Source organism: Seriola aureovittata, chromosome 14 (genome assembly GCF_021018895.1).
Source record: "Seriola aureovittata isolate HTS-2021-v1 ecotype China chromosome 14, ASM2101889v1, whole genome shotgun sequence".
NCBI classification, from domain to species: domain Eukaryota; kingdom Metazoa; phylum Chordata; class Actinopteri; order Carangiformes; family Carangidae; genus Seriola; species Seriola aureovittata.
This window is the reverse complement of record NC_079377.1, coordinates 14,433,775-14,449,083: the sequence shown is the minus strand read 5'-3', so window position 1 is coordinate 14,449,083 and position 15,309 is coordinate 14,433,775. Positions and strand designations below refer to the sequence as shown.

Genomic DNA, 15,309 nt, shown 5'->3' with positions numbered 1-15,309 from the left:
TCACAAACACACTGCGCTAAGGAAGATTAACCAGCACTTTATTATTTATTTGCCTCCTGTATCTGGCCCCCCCCCCCCACACACACACACACACCTCCATACTCCTTAATCCCTGGTAGAAAATACAGTAAGAAAGGCAAGAAGAAAGTGTAACACTGGAGCTAGGTGGAAGAGTTTTGCACCTCTCTGGACATACTTTAGCAATGACAAACTTTTCTGGTTGCCTGAGAAAAAGCCGTTGAATATCAACCACAGTAAACTCACGATGAGCAAATTATTTCATTCAGATAAAGCAGTGCTATTATGCAATTTATTGACAAATCATTATAATATTCCACCTACAATTCTACTGAGACACAATGATCTCAATCGGCAAACTGCATTTTGAGTGCATGAATCTTTTTGCTTTCTGCATCTGTTCACTGTAAAAAAAAAAAAAAAAAAAATTTAAATCAGAAAATATGAGTGTTTTGGAAAAAATGGTTCTTGAATCAAAGCATCTTGGTTTTGTACTATTCTCCAAGTATTGACACTGGCCACAGGGTTCTCGGCGGGGACTGGCTGGGTTTTTTTTTTTTTTTACACAGAGCCAAACAGGATCCTGCACAGCTCCTCATAAACAGCAGCTGCAGACTGCTCAGATCCCAGTTCCTCCCCGGCCGCCAGCCCAGGAGGGTCCAATCAAAACCAGCCACATTACTCCCTCATTTTGCCTTTGCGTGCCAAGTGTTCTCTGTGTCGGAAAAAAAAAAAGCCAGGACTGAACCAAAGGGTGTGCAGAATCACTGAGCGGCGGATTAAAAGGAGTTTACCTGTGTGAACTTTGACCTCGGTGGTACTGCCGCTGTGGTGGCCGCCCCCTCCCCCAACCCAGCCTTCATGTATTCCTCACGCACGGTCCCTCGCTGACCCCCTCCTTAAGCGGTGATCTGAGGGGAAGGAAGACAGAAGAAAAGGCTGTTAGATTTCTTTTAATGGAATGCCAGGGAGAACCTGGTTCAGACAGAGGACAAATGTATCACAGAGAAATACACCCTGGTATTGAAAAATGTATGCAGGAAGCCATGGGGGAGTTTGCTATACTGCCCCATTTATTTTACCTCCTAACCCTGCCGGAGAGCCAATGAACCAATGAACAACTGCACCACCCATCACACTGCCTTGCCTGTATACTGCAGCAGTCCTGTATATCCCCCCACGCGACCCCACCCCCCACTGCACAGGAACAATGTCCTTCCTAAAGGTTATCAGCAGCCTGACGCTTGGTCAGCCCTCATCCTGAGTCCATTACACACAGAGCAGTGAGATTCACTGCCTTAATACACCTCTCTTAGTCTCTCCTCACTGCTTCGCTGCGCCCTTTACAGGCTGATACAAATCCGGCGTAGGCCCAGAACACATACACACAGGTTTTGGGATTAGCCTACCAGCACATTGCCACTCTATCTCTAGTCATCTACAATGCACCTCGATTCGAATGAAAGAAGTTCTGTTTTGTTGTGGTTTTGTTCAGATAAAAAGTTGTGATGAACCCACTGTATGTTACCTGCCCACAAGCAAACCACAGACGGACAAAACTAGTCCCTAACTGGTGAACACAGTGGAGCATAGAGTAGCTACAGAGCCAGTTATTTTCCCTCAGGGGTTAATGGAGTCCAAAAGCTGAGCTAAAGAAAAGAAAGAATATTGGACGTTGTGGCACAAACATGATTATAAATCAATGCTTACGTTTCCGGTTGTCTGCTGGACACATAAACAATCAACCGTTTGCTAATACATTCACCACAGCAATATGTGCTGCGTTTACAACTTGTTGCCCCGGGCCCAACACTTGTCTGTGACTCTTAGTTAATATTAGCATTTTTAAACTGTCTTCTTGGGCTCACTCTTCTTTGCAATTCTTTAAAAGTACATATGACAACAGTAACTATTTCACTTATTTCAGTGTTTATCTTAAGGTCTCCTGGCAAACACACACCACTCCCTTATCTCTTCCATTGTTTCATCCCTTACAATCTCTAACACTGAAACAAACAAGCTTCCCCTGCTTCAGGCTGCCCTTGTGGCCATTTTCCAAGAGGTACAGTATAACTTGGCTCGTCTGATCAGAGTCGAAGAATTTTTGGCCAGTGGGACGCAGCCAACGAGGAAGCTTCCATACACAAAAGTACGGGGAAGTGGAAGAAATCTGATATCAGTAATATCGGAAGGAACAGGTGAATATTTCTAATACATCGTCTCTAAAAAATATCTGCTGTTGATATTTAGACACTAAACCATGGGCGCAGGGATTGAATGGGGCCCCTCCCATACATCTTAACACCTGCTCATTCATTCACTTAATCCATGAGAAGAAGGGAGCCCACTGGAGAACATACTGTGGGAAGAGGGGGTTGATTTTGGGCCGAGGCCAAAAGGAAGAGGACAGGGTGGAGGAGAAAGCTATAAATACACAGGGAGGCGAGCAGGTGTCGCAGACAAATGTGATTTACAGGGTCTACGTACCATCCAGTGCTGGCAGGTAAGCCTATTAGGCTGATATTACCCAGCTATAACACGCACTGATGGACCCTCTTTAAAAATGTGTGTGCCGAAAGTGTGTAAAGGTGATGGGTTTAAGAGAGAGATTATAATATCACATTGTTAAGTTTGCCACACATTAAGTTCTGAAAATTCAATAATTATATCTTTATTGAGCCAATTTTCGGCTGGTTTTATTCGGTCCGTGACATATTTTTCCAAGGTGATGTCATTTAGCAACCGCACAAGAGAAATATGTTTAGTTTTCTTAAGGTTGGTTAAAAAAAAGTAAAACAACATGGTTTTATTACAGCAGAGGTTAGATTGGATTCCAGTTTACAAGCAATACTGGGCAATTTCTTATTTTTTTGTACTCTGAAATGACATCAGGCTTCGAAGCTGAAGAGCGCAAGAGAGAGCTAAATACTGAGATGGCAGTGCATTTCTGCATATTGGAAACCGCCGGGGAGCAATCACTGAAGAATGCAAACGTTTATGAGAAACTAAACGCACTAGAACGTCGAGCGGAGATCTGCAATCGAGTTTCACTTGTAATACTGCATGAGAGACACGAGACTACAAAATTGCTACCACTTGAGCAGCACACTACAGATGGTGTCGAGAGCCACACAGCACAAAGCAATGTGTTCCTTAATAATGTGGTGAATATTGCAGTGAAAAGCTGAGTGCTTCGTACTAGCTTCTGCAGACTCCAGCTTTTTTTTTTTTTTTTTTTTTTTTCCTTCCTGTCAGAAGTGTGAACTCTTTCATCCCGGATATAAGAGGCTGCGGTAAAATCCTCAAAGAAACTAATCGTGTTAAATGACGTTTGTGTCTGTATCCATGACTTCTGAGTGTGTTGTTAGTATGTGGGCTGTGGGGGGGGGGGGGGTTATAGGTGCCTCATAGAGAGTAAAAAATTCCTGTCACCTTTGGATCTAAACTCTGTGTCAACTCTCCACTCGAACCTGTCGTCTCCTGTTTCGTAATCGCGTTTGGTATTACTCTCTTAACGCTTCAGTCCTGGTAATCGTATCTGATGATGTGGCTGTTCATTGACTGAGATAAACCAATTTTCTGCGCAAACTCTTTAAAGTGATTCGAATGCTGGAGATGACAAAGCCCAAGTTTGCTTGTTAAAAGCCCTTAACACCACAAGGTTTACTTTAGCTTCCTGGGGGGAATCCTAGTCTCAAGCGGCTGCTCAACTCATACAGACAGACTCACTCACACGTGTACACGTTCACATCTATACACACACACACACACACACACACACACACACACACACACACACACACACCACACACACACACACACACACACACACACACACACACCACACACACACACACACACACACACACACACACACACACACACACACACACACACACACACACACACACACACACACACACACACACACACACACCTTATCATCCAGGGCTGAGGAAGCAGGAGGGCTATAAAAGCCAACCTCATCTCCTTAAAACAGGCAGGGCTGTCCCTGGGCGTCTTAACACAACTCATCAACTGTTAAACCAGAGAGAGAAGCAGAGCAGTAAAAATCAATGCCCCCCCAACACGGCGAACAGCAGTCAATGTTGTTGGGTGGAAGAGGAAAGAGCGAGAATTTGCAACAGCGTCTGGAGGGGTAAAGAGAAGGAGGGAGGGAAGGAAGGAGAAAGTCCATGTTAAACTAAAAGGGTAGGCTAATATATGTAATTGATTACCTCTATGCAAATAGAAGAACTCTTAAAACCAGAGAATGCAATTTAAAGTAGGAGAGTCTCTGAAATCGATTGGCACTGTGAGCGAGAGAAGCCATTTCCCTCTAGCCAAGATAAAACACTTTACTATGAGCTGTCAGATACTTATCAGGAGGAAATTAGCAGAGGAATACCATTTTCCCAAAACAAACAGGTCAAGTGTTTCTCCTCCTCGAGTGGTCTCTCCCTCTCCTTCATTCTCTCCCGCTCTGATATCATCATCTGTTATTTCCTCCCGTTTAAATGCCAACAGTGAGGAGGCCGGCGCTGCGTTTCATTCAAACAGATCATCTGTAATAAAAAAAACCCATGCAGGCTGGCCCCCGTGCGCCGGGCTGGAGCAGCCTGTTGTTTGAAACGAAGAAGATGAGGTCTCGGGTTCGCCTCGGCTCCCGGGAGCAACCCCAGAGCCTGCCAGCACCCGCACGTACACACTGACGCAAGTCCGTCCTGAATCTCCCAGCCAGATCTCACCAAAACAATATTTGCGTTTTTTGGCCTGCAGTCTGTGTTCCCGGCTGAAAAGAGAGAGGGGGAAAAAAATAGAAAGAAAGAAAACACACAGAGAACAGAGCACAAAGAGATGTCGAAGCAGGCAGCAGCCCACACAAGGCAGCCTTGTCGGAGAGAGGAGAGGGCAGCTCGGCGTCAACATCAACACTGGTTCTGCAGTCATCGCTCAGCAGGTAATTATGATAACAACGTGTTCCCTGGGCAGCCTCTCTCTGATTTCGTTTCCGAGCACTTACCCTTCCTAAAATCTCCTCCTGATAATATCTGATATGATTACAAAGTCAAGATCCCTTTCAAGGAGTGCCCACTTATGTGCCTCTAGTTTGGCGTATAGTAACTCTCCCTCTTGTGACTACACAATAATGGGTCTCAGCTTATTGTGTATGCTTAGCTAAGATGTTGCACCATTCAGATTTTCATCACATGTTGCAAAATGCCATGACATAAATGAACCTCACCCACCGGCTGCTACTGAACCCTCCGCTGCCTGCTATTACCTTTGATTGTAAACACAGTCTCGCCACATGGGGAAATACATCATTTCATTGTGTCTGTTATCATCCAGTTTGAAAGTGGGAGTTTGGCCCTGAATGGAGTCGTCAGAGTTGACCCTGTGATTACCTCTGCGGTGCGGCATTTTCCTTGGCTGTCATCACAGCCGACCCCTTTAAACAGCCAGCGTTGCTCTGCAACAGGGCTAGGCTGTTGACATACTGAAGACATTTAAGATAATCCCGGAGATGTCTCTGTGTTTTCCAAGATTACATCTTCAAAGGGGAAACGCGGCCGGCAGCCTCTACTTGAAAGGGAGAGAGATGTGGAGGGCTCTTGTTCTGAAGGAGGGGGTGGAATAGCTCAAGAATGCAATCATGGTTTTGGAGTGGAAGAAGGCCTGTCCTGGCTAGCTAAGCTGGCGGGAGGGTGGTAGAGAGGAATCAGACCTGAGAGAGAAAACACACCTGTTGGACAGGACAAAACAGAGGGCAGTAAAGAGAGGACTCTCACCTGTGTGACCTGACAAAAGGTTGTAAATCTCGCGGTTCATCTCTGGCCCAGCCCTGCCTTTTATAATGTCTGGTATGCTGGCATTTTGAGGTTAAATGGTCAGGTTTAGAGGGTAAAATACACACAAACTATGACAAACTATCATAAAGCTCCACCATTTCTGAATTACCTAAATATATCTGTAATTTCTAGCAATTTCTTATTAGTTAGAATTCTCATTGACATTATCGCAGGTTTATGTTTTCTGAAAAAAATAACCCTGATGATGTCATTGGGGTAATCTCTGTTTGGGCTTGAGGGCTACAAACCGATAACAGAAAGCCTGTATTATAACCAGGGGCTTGGCGTTTGAAAGGTGTGGGAATTAACCATCCAGGGGAAGTCTGTGGTGCTGAGTTCCATTGTGGAGGATCCAGCGTTTTTGGAGTTTGACCTTTACAGTGAGATATCTCAACAATTCCGATTCCCAACTTTATTTAAGACCAATGCTAAATAAGTTGAGTACATTTCCATTGTTTGTTATTTCAGTGCAGGAGGCAAACTTTGAGAAAACAATCTTGGAATGTATGCTGCTGTGTGCTAGTATAGACATAGAGCTTTTGAGACAGATTTCCAGGTCATTAAAGTCATCTTTTGGATCAAAATGTGACAAAGTGTGATGTTTGCCAAGTAAAGTGAAGTTTGAGTCTATTAATCCCCGAGGGAAGATTTGTCCTCTGCATGTGACCCATCCTGACTATTTAGGACTTAGGAACTTCCTGCTCCCTGGGCGCTGTGCTGTGCTGTGCTGTAACTCCAGTGATCATGATTTAACTCCTGCATAGCCTCCAGGCAGTTCACTCCCACAGTGAGCTATACATACTGCATCATCACAAAGCATTTTTTTTTATAGACTTTGCATGACATCTGTGATGAGCTGCCTGACTACTTTACATCTCTGAGCAAAAAGATAAGCATCAGAGATACTTAATGAAATGTGTCACACTCAGATTGCTTAGGAACTATTCAATAAAAGCAAAAAATTATGACTCATATTTGCAACAAATGTCAGCAGTGACGTCCTCTGTGAGCATCTCTTAATGACTCATTGAAGTGCTTGCGAACATCGGCTCTGACGGACATAGACAGTACCATTTCCAGCCGCTGACTGGCACTGTGATAACATTGGTACTAATTATAGGACAAGAGTATTTTGACACAGTGCACAGGGGAGAACTGTGAAGAGCACAGACGTAATAATAGCAAGTTCTACTACAGCGAACTAGCAGGCAAAAACTGAGCCTTCATGCTTCCTTTTCTGCCCCGTCCTCATTCTCAGCTGGCTTGATGACATCATGAGTGAGTCAGCAACCAGACCCCAGAGCAGGGATCAAAAAGCACAGAGTGAGGTCTGTCTATGATCAGCCGCGCATACTGTACGCCATGAGAAGGCACAAACACCCAGACACAGAGGGACAAGTCACACAACCACCAGAAGGCTATTTTTGAGCCACAGAGGAAGAGGAGACGGAGGAAAACAAATCTGTCAACGACAGGAGGCTGGGACTGCGTAGACAAATCAGTTGATTCATAATTGAGTCTCACAGAAAGGAACTTATTTTAGAATGAGTGGCGATAAACAGCGACGTGAGTGCGGACGGGGAGAGCACAAAGCAGCAACAGCAGCATTGGGTATTAGTATGGTTCCTCTGAGAGAGCTCTGCGGTGGGCCCCTCCTCCGTCCCTCCAGCCTCACTGGCCACGGTTGAAAAATTAATGCAGCAAACTGACAACACTTAGGGCCTCCCTCTCTCTCTCTCTTTCTCCCCCTCTCTCCCCCTCCCCATGTACCAAACAGGATCAATTACCAAAGCAGGGCTCCACTCGCTAGCAGCGCTAAAGAAACAAGAGGCACTCTCTATCACAGTTGTGTGTGTGTGTGTGTGTGTGTGTGTGTGTGTGTGTGTGTGTGTGTGTGTGTGTGTGTGTGTGTGTGCGCGCGTGTGAGGTTCAAGAAGGCTTATGACGAGCAGAAAGAGGAGGAGGAGGTGGTGGTAATAGTCTGTTTGCTTCTCTCTAATGACAGCAGCAGAGTGGATTAGTGAGCCTCATAACCCATCAGCATCACTCCTCCCAGTAAGTGACAGAGCATGTAAATAACCAGTTGTGGCCACTATTAGGAGGAGAGAAAAGGGGGGAGACTAATAAACCAAAGAGTCTGAATGTGTGTTATGTGAGCGTTTCATCCGTGTGTCTTCATTTGTATGCAGGTGGAGATTTCGAGGAGTTCCATTTCTACAACATCAGCCAAGTTATTCAAATGCAGCACATCTGACTGGAGAGGATAACATAAAGAAAGGCATCAGCAGAAATGGCAGCAGGCAGTAATCCCCCAGCCAGGGCCACTTGTGTTTGCCACGCAGGCAGGCAGCGCTGTCAGTGGCAGCACCTATACAGGCCTTATCAGTGGCAGCCATAGGGCTCTTCTAATAACCCTGCTGATGCTCTGTGGTGCAAGGACAGACAGGGAGACGGACAAACAGACAGAGACGCAGACAGACAGGCAGACAGGTTTCACTTCCCGCTTAAAGAAAGAGGCCGAGCGCCAGGTATCAGCCTGTCGCTGCGTGTGCGCACACACTGAGTGCAATTACTCATTTCCCTCACTTTGTTGCGTGTAATATTCTTACACAGCTTCACACGTGCTGCCTCTTTCATCTAAATGCACTCCAGTGTTGACCGCCCCACCTCTTAACCCTTCACATGCACGCGCACACATACACACACACACAGACACATTTTGCATTTATGACAGCGTTGTCTAAACTAAGGTACACTGGCACTGCAGCCCCAGCAGGAGCATATCTGACTCCAGCATCATTATCACCATTCAAAAGGTCAAGCACAGTGCTTCCACCCTCTTCTTTGTGATTTATGCCTTTGTGCTATTACTTCTGTTCACATTAATCTCCATCTGTAAATCTAATCACGCCGCCTCACCATCGCAGCTCCTGGCGCTCTCAGGACAGAAGCCGCAGCCGACAGGAAACAGCTTATGTAAATACACCACTGTTGACACAAGATGGGCAGCACACGGTGCCTCGCTGCTATGATGAGACACACTGATCAGGGTACAGATAGGAAGAGCTATCACTTTATTGTTGTTTCTCTTCATTTACTGTCACTGTTCACCGCTATCTCTACATCCGTCCATCTCGATATACTTTTCATATCTCCAGGAGCATTTTTCTCGGCTCTTCTTAAGAGACTGAGGTTGTTGTTACTGAGAGGAACTGAAAAAAAAAAAAAAATGCAGACAGTGCAGTAAGGGTTCCATTTGTAGTCAATGAATAACTTGAAAATTGACACCAGTAAATGAGGGTGACGCGAAAACAGAGCAGCATCTTCAAATAGAAACGCTTCCAGGCGTTCTGCGCGTGTATGTGAGCCAGTAATCATTACCTTCAGAAAGGCTTACTTGAAGTGTCGTGAAAACATCTAGTCTCGCGTGCCTCGAAGGAGCCTTAGAGCACTTTGAGCAGAGTTGCCGGACGCTCTGCTCTGTGGCTGCCACATGCAAGAATAAAGGCTTAATCAGGTCTCCTGTGTGGAAATGCAGCCGTGCCTTCTGAGAGAATTCCCTCTGCACGGACTGATGGGAACCTTGGCGATGACGCAGAGAAGCCTGCAGGCCTGTCAGCTTGTCTCCATGCAGCTCAAATCAGCACTCAGCTCTCAGAGAACTTCTACTGCCGCACTGACACGCACTCACACGCCGGCTAACACGAATCTCCAGCATCACTTCAAACATCCACTCAGTCCCTCAACATCATACTCGACATGTGGCGTGTGTGTGACATTCTCACCACAAGCCCGGGTTGAATCATTCCAGCTATTAAATTAGATATTGTGTGGCACACGATCATCTCAAGATCAAGTCCAGATATGTAGGAGCGCATTAATCCAGCCGGACCGGAGGCTGCAGGGAAGAATTGTTAAAAGGTTACATTAAGTTTTATTGGCACGAAACATTTAATCATAAATTTGTTTCAGTTTTCTGTGGTGTAAACCTTATAGCTGAGCCAAGAAATTTCAGTTCTCGACATATTTTCATTCAATTAATAAAACATAAAGAAGTGATAATGTTAAAAACGACATCTTAGAAGACTAGAAAGACTTTCTTTTGGTGAGAGCAGATAACAGCAACAAACCAGTACCATTTGTTGCAATCTGTTGCAACCATCACCTTGCAACAATACCCAACATACAGGAAGAGAAAGTCAATACAAAGCCCTAATTCCTTTGACAGATATTATCAACTCAAGATTTCAACATGGTGACTGATATTTTATGTGCCACCAAAATGCAAGGAGAGAGCGTTTAATAATTGATGGTGCTGGAGCAGGGAGATTTTTAACCGCTCTCCTCCTGTTATCAATCATTAATGGAGTTTCCATCAAAAACACTTCAACCCCTCAAGTATCAAATCTCTCTTGAAGGTGGAGGGCCCACATTCAAACATCCCACTTAATCAAAGGGCACACAATGTGCTCTCCCTTTCTCTCATTTTCGCTTGCGCAAATTAGGATAATAACAGCACAAATTGCAAAATTGTTCACAGCGTAAGTGTAAAAGTAGGCATTTTAGCTGAGGTCTTCTTGTGAGTGATGAGGGTTAATGGGAAAATTCTAAATGTTGAAATCACAGAGGGGGAAACAGCCTGCTACCAGGGTTTTTTTTTTTTACTTTCTTTCTCTCTTGTGCCGTATATATATGCAGAGCTGTTTAAAGCTCGACATATCTATCCAGCTCGCTCTGCTCTGTAAAGCTGCAAGGCCTGCCTGGTCAAAGTCATACAGGACGCGATGTGCATCAGCGACACTCACAAAGAGCCGTAACACCGCCGCTACCCTTTAAAACAACCACAAGGTTACACACGGCACTGCATGTGCACGTAAAGATGCACAAACACACACACACACACACACGCACACATGCACACACCAGAGTCTGCTAGAGTTTACAGCTTTGGACTGACTTTAAGGGATCAGCTAAAATCTTCCAATATCAAAGTCCACCACCCAGCTAGGGGTTACATTGTGTAAAATGTACTTTTAATCACTGCAGCATCTTCTCCGACAATCCCACAGCCACAGATGCCACATACCCAGCATGCACCTAGCAGCTAAGTGATAGCTGAAATGATAGAGTATTCCTAATTACCCATCAAGATGGTTTTGACAGTGTTCTGTGTGCCAGTAATCAGTGTCATGGCGCAGTGCCAGTAGCGACTCGGTTTTGTTTGATTTGTAGTCTGCAGCTGAGTAGCAGGTCTTACACCATCAAAGCTGCAGTGCAACTCTCTTTCGCTTTCGCTTTCTCCCTGTCTCTCTCCCTTTCTCCTCCTGCTCCCCCACCACTCCCCTCCATCCATCCCCCCATACTCTCACAACCCCCCTCCATCCCCCAGCAACACACACACATATACATACACACTCGCACTGTCCTGTTTCGCTGGCCCGACCTTGCCTGTCATCAGGTATAAAACACCTTTTCCAGGCTGCTGCATAACTGCCGCACAGAGAGGACACTAAGAGGATTCTTCTGGAGAAACTTCTAGCTTGAGGAGTTCAGGTAAAAAAAAAAAAAAGAGGGGGAGCGGGATGCATCAGGATTTATGAGATATTAATAAGAATCTATGAAAGCTATAAAAAGGTATGAGTGGAAGATGTGTAGTCATTAATGAGATGCATTATGACAGTGCAAAATGAGCTGTATCAAGGTGAATGGGTGTTAGTGAGGACCAACATGAATCTATGAAAGAGTGATTTATACAGTGTAAGCACACTGTGAGCCTTGGCTATGATACTGTAAGCGAACAGAATTAATGCACAGAGTCAGCCAGCTAATATTTGCTTAGTGAATGTTATCTGAAATATGCAACGCAGCTAGTTTCTTTTTTAATGTCTTTAAACTCAGTGTACATTGGCCAGGAGTTTGTCTGGTTATAACAGCTGTTTAATCCTAAACCCACGCAGAAAGGGCTGGTCTATACTGTGACTATGTACATTATATTGACTCACATAGTATTATATCTTCGTAATGACCGTATGTAAACATGTATTTTCGATCTCTTACTCTTACCTGCACTTGTGAGAGCATTTACATTCATATCATGGAGCCATCATGGGCTTGGGCTCCTGCCAACAAAGTGTCACAGGTTCAATTACCTTTCAAAAGATAACAGCCGTGTCTCCCATTTATCTAATCTCAGCCTGATTTTCATCTCAGGGATTTATACAGGTAAACAAGACGTCAAGATATTCATTTCGAAAGCGGACGGGCGTTGTAAAGGGGACTAATCTGCTTGTCACACATGCTAGCCCTTTTACTTTGTGACTCTGCTGACTCACACGAGATGAGCTGAATCAAAGCTGCTTCTGATTCAGTGACTCAGGAGCTTTGTAAAGCTGAGGACTCCCAAAGCTTTGACTTAATCAAAAGGGCCTAGTGCTTTATCTTAAAGGACCATACCTGTGCATTTGTAGATCTCTGAATTGCTGCCCACAACTCTTGATTTTATTCAGTGATTCAAAGGCGTTGTGCTCATTGGCTGTTTGTGCACTAAGTACGCGGATATCATTTTGCAGTGCCAGGGCCGGAAAGACGGTTACAGAAAAATTGGCACAAGAATGGCAACAAGTGTGAATGAGAGTGATGCAGCTAAACCGGTTGTCGTAAGTCACCTTTTGGAAATTTTAAATCTGCATATTCCTTGAGGCAATATTACGTCAACAAATATGTCAGACACTGTTGTGTTAGGACAAAGTAACTCCTTCCTCTCGCTAAGAGAAAACATGAAGAAGTGAAAAGAAAACGCCAATTCAGTCTGATTATCAGACTAGTGGTTTTGAGTGATCCCCTTACATACAACTAATACTTCACATTATTATCAGGTGTTTTCAAAAGAACATCATAGGTTTGCAGACTGATTTCCAAGCTTTCCGACTCCCTTTGGTTTCCATTAAATTCAACATTTAAATCAACTCGTAGAGAGCTGAAGTTTATTTAAGATCAATACTCCATCACAGTTTGCAATGTGCAATGTTTCTAATGTAAGGAAGTAAGCAGGAACAATTTTCAAAACTCTCCAGTATCAGAAAACTGACAGTCAAGAGCTGAAAAAAAAAAAAAAACACACACTGCTTTGACAAGCTGTTCTGTCAGGAAATCACATCGAAACGTCAGGTGAGTAAACACTGATGTGAAAAGGAGCATGTGAATTTAGTTGTTTCTTGCTTTGTAAAGGTTGCTCTCAAATCTCAGATGTTAGAGCATCTTCAAATGCACCGGCAGAAGTTTTCTAGTCTCTGCTGTCACCTGCATCACTACGTTTAGATTACATACCTTAAGGGTAACTAAACACTCTATGTGCTGTGATGGATTAGCTGTCTCAATCAAGTTTCACGTCTCTGTAAGCTAAATTTCATAATTTAGTGGAATGAACAAAGACAAATGGCAGCCTCGAAGGGAGGGAATTAGTCTGAAAATGTCAGAAAATATATGAGTGTGTAAGATACAATGTAAGAGATTTGTAGTTAATGGGCTACTACGGGGCGAAAACGCTGGTACGCTCCTTTAATTGCGGCAGTCCCTCTTCAGCATTTCACATTTTCCCATGAACATCTGAACTGAGCATCTAGCAGCCTTGTCACTTGGCATGAACTCACCTGTTTTGAGGGAAAACGTACCACTGCAACACAGATACACGTCAGAACACAGAGCAGGATCAATACACAGACTTTAATCTCTCAAGAAGGTATGTGAAGTATCAAACTTGGCAGACACTGTGTATGTCAACCCACAGTTTCACTCCGACAAACTCACGTTAACACGACCGAACAGCCGCAATTAACAACCTTTTATTCATTCTGTCATCGGTTTTGTCATTAATGGCAATGCCCCAGGCACAAGAATCCAGTTTAACTGTCAAAATCCTCCTTTCAGATCAACTGCACATCATTGCAGCTGATGAACAGCCTGATAAAACCCACATTTCGCTCTGCTCTCTGCACCTGTGAGTCTAAGAAAGAGCTTTATCTGGAAGACATGGGACACTGCCAGCCCAATTTGACTTACACAGTCCAAGCAACAGACGCTCCACAAAGAGACAACAAGTAGCTTAATACCCTGGTGTGTGAGCGGCTGTGTGCAGTGTGAATTTTAATGAGGAAGACAGAGAAACATAGAGATGCAAGAGGACCAAAACACAGATAGAGCTCTCAGATTGTCTCCCACGGTGTCTGGACTGGCGGCTGCTACTCTTTGTGACCCCGATGCTTCGAGCCACAGATCAGATCAGGGACACTGTGCGACAGATGTCTGCCCCGGCGCTCTGTTCCAGGCATGAGTGCTGCTGGCACACACACCAAAGAGGGGGGGGGGGGAGATAGATAGATGGAATGGAAAAGCAGAGGAGGGAAAAAAAAAAACAGAGACGAAAGAGCGAAAGAGGAAGAGGACAAACAGAAAGAGGAGAGGTGGATGAGGAGAGTTTGCCCTCGGAAATCAGCCGTCACACCACACAGGCTTCGTCGGCGGGACGAGATCTGCTCTGTCATGTTTCTGTCAGACACGAACCAGTTTGGTCAGAAAGTGACACCGCAAGTTAAGACATACCTCGAGCTGTGACTCTCACCCTGACTGACCTGGGGGAGGAACAGGAGACCTTGCATGCACTAAATCCCCATTAGTGCTCTTTTCTTTCAAACCAGGAGGCTGTTCCTCACTGAATAATGAGGCAGAAAAACACACAAGTCTGAATCCACAGTAGAGGGGCTGATAAAACTAAGTAAGAGAGTTCAGTAGCCACTGATGCCTCTGCACAAAACTCTACATATGACCTCCGCACAACGACTCCGCCACTCTACTTTGAGGAGCAACATGCAAAAAAGAAGATGAGAGGAGAGAAGAAAGGAGCTAATTATAGCCTCCCAGCAGGATGCCCAGAAACAAACTTGATTATCATCATCGTCAAGAAGGCACAAAGGAAACCTGCTGCCTCCCCCCTTCCACCACAATCCAATAGAGAGGCTTTTAGCCTTCGTAATGATTTAGAAAGTGACAAGTCAAACAGATTTACTGTGACAGCCTGAAAGGGACCAGCAAGAAGACTATTATTGCTCACGTGACCAGACCTCCTAACCCTTCTCCTATTCCCCTTCTCCTACACCCCCCCATCCCCTCCCCTCACCACCCCTTTCTGCCTGTTCTAGGGGACAGCGAAGAATAAAGCTGCCTCAATAGAGGCAGGCAACAAGCCTATTCAATTCCCCCCTCGCTCAACACGAGCCCCCTTCAAATAAGAGGGAAAAGCTCTGCTTTGTGGAAGTTAGTTACTTAAAGCGACAGTCCCCCCGATAAGGATCTGGTCACGGAAAACTTGTGGCACAGAGTAAACGGAGATACCTTTGTACAATTTTAACACCATTACCCAAGGTTTATCAGATTTAATGAGCCA

General features: G+C 44.8%; 1 protein-coding gene across 4 annotated transcripts in view; it reads right to left on the bottom strand.

The window, feature by feature from the left end:
• zmiz1a (zinc finger, MIZ-type containing 1a) overlaps positions 1-15,309 on the bottom strand; it is a 99,399-nt gene that overhangs the window by 76,015 nt on the left and 8,075 nt on the right. For all 4 annotated transcript variants that reach the window (XM_056395043.1, XM_056395041.1, XM_056395040.1 and 1 more), the window contains exon 2: positions 813-929. The gene's annotated coding sequence lies outside the window, so the exon portion shown is untranslated. The remainder of the gene's footprint in view (positions 1-812; positions 930-15,309) is intronic.